The sequence below is a fragment of the Atractosteus spatula genome, chromosome 19 (assembly GCF_055471065.1).
Source record: "Atractosteus spatula isolate fAtrSpa1 chromosome 19, fAtrSpa1.hap1, whole genome shotgun sequence".
NCBI classification, from domain to species: domain Eukaryota; kingdom Metazoa; phylum Chordata; class Actinopteri; order Semionotiformes; family Lepisosteidae; genus Atractosteus; species Atractosteus spatula.
In genome coordinates this window covers 15717799-15719948 of record NC_142724.1, presented here as the reverse complement: position 1 = coordinate 15719948, position 2150 = coordinate 15717799, and the positions used below count along the sequence as shown (strand labels likewise).

The window sequence follows — 2150 nt, the reverse complement described above, 5'->3', positions numbered from 1 at the left end:
AAGAGTTATGTACTTGTTTTGAGTATCTAATGTAGAAGCCAAGTTCATTTACGAAACGGTCTAAATGAATGATATACTGAACGTATGTCCTCTTGATATATGTAACTCTTTGTAACTGAATGAATATATATCTTTTGTATTCTGATAACCCTCTCGATAAGATCTGTTAGGTTTATATGCATATTCTATGTATTAATAAATGTATCCTCGTGTATTAGTAACTGTGTGTGTGCGTTGTTTGAGTTATGTCGCGTGGTTGGATTCTAAAGCCATCAAAAGAATCAACTTTGTGATTTACTGCTACAATTAATAATTGTCACAGTAAATGCCCAAACCCTACAGAACTGGTGCCTTCAGAGAGCCACTATGATTACATATTTGGCGTCCCTGAACGGCTATGAAACATTACACTGTGTTCAATGAGATGCTCTCTTACACGTCTGGTGTTTAATTTTATGTGGGGGGGAGAAATATGAATATTTAAAACTTGAAGTGATGTATACAAGTGTCAAGGATGGTGGGATGGGTGTCCCAGACATTCCATTGAAGCTGGATTGTTTGTTTTTTTTCCATTTTATAAGGTAAGATCACTTTATTAGCCACATACAATTTCTAGCATTAGGAATTTGTCTTTTCGCACACCCAAGCTTGCTCTCCATGAGACACACAAGCACACAGATGGAGAGAGAGAAGCTTGGGGTCAGAGCACAGGGTCAGCCATTTATATGGCGCCCCTGGGGCAGGTAGGGTTAAGGGCCTTGCTCAGGGGCCCAACAGAGTAGGATTCCTCTGCCGGCCGCAGGATTTAAACCGCCAACTGTCCAGCCACAGGCGCAGATCCTTAGTCACAAAGCCACTGCACCACCCAAAGCTACTTGTCAGGAGTAGGACAAGTGTAAGACTTTTCAGGGGGGTTGGTGTGCTAATTATAGTTTTTTTCGTTCGGTTGTGGTTTGGTGCTAATATGAGGCGGGTTTTGGGATGGTCTAACTTAGTTTTGCATGCTTCCAAGGCTCCAGACCATTAAGGATGGGCAAAACTATTAAGAAAAAACTATTTTTCTTTTTTGGAAAAAGATGTATGTTGTAATCATCGGAAATTATATGACTTCATAATGGAAGAAAGAGTTGTATCTGGTAAGAAGGTGGTTTTGGATTAAAAAATATGGGAATGTGTGCAACCAAAAAACCTGGATAACCATCTGAAACATTTAAACTGGAAGATGGTACAGTACATGAATGGTTGCCAGTAATGTTGTCCCGAACTTGTCCAAGGACATCATGTGGGAATAAAGAAACCTTAAGACATGCATTTTGGGACTGTGATTTTGACTCAGAAGGTAGGGAGGGAAGTAAAATTGTATGTGTTTAAGTCTCCTTCTGTTGTCATGACATATGATTTGATTCGATGGGGCATTGGAATCTGAGGAGCATCAAGAGATGTTCAATTTTTGGTTTGGTTGTTAATAAGTCTGGTAAAGCAAAGTTTTTTGGGATGTGAGAGAAGATTTAGTTAAATATAATTTGGAATGGTCAAAAGGGTGGGTGCTGGGAAAGGTTAAAAGGGAAGTTCATAATGGGGTATTACATGATTTGCATTAGTGGGGTTATTTTGCAGCGAGGGAGCAATGGAAATGTTTATTAAGCATGTAAAAGGTGCATCTGAGTTTGGATTTAGATGGTTTTATTTCATAAGTGTCTAGTTATTTTTTGTAATTAACTTTTGTATTAAAAAAATCTGTTCTTATCAGTTTAATATCTGATACGTCCCCCAACGAGGGACCACATATTAAGCAGATTTTTGGAACAGGGAGCTGGATCAGGAACTTGCTACGTCCCTTCCACACATATTACAGTGCTGGGAACGGTGAACTACCTTCTCTCAGCGGTGAAAAGACAGACATACTGTAGCCAGCCAGCAAGCAAGTGAGTGGACTGGAGCTCCTTCTTTTTGAGTCTCGTCTGTCATCTGTCTGTGTCTCTCTCTCTTTGTCTCTCTCTCTGTTCCTGTCCTCTCTCTGTACACTTTCTCATGTCTTGCCAGGTAGGCAGGCCCCTTTTGAGCACCCGTTTTCCCTCCAAATTTTTTTAGGAAGGCAGGTGTGTGTGTGTGTCACTCCCAAGAGAGAGCTGCCCCTTCCCTTTGCCCGC

The 2150-nt window shown here is 40.7% G+C and overlaps 1 pseudogene; it reads left to right on the top strand.

Moving 5' to 3' along the window:
• The first annotated feature begins 1705 nt into the window (after positions 1-1705).
• LOC148818158 (U2 spliceosomal RNA) lies at positions 1706-1877 on the top strand (annotated as a pseudogene).
• The last annotated feature ends 273 nt before the right edge of the window (positions 1878-2150 follow it).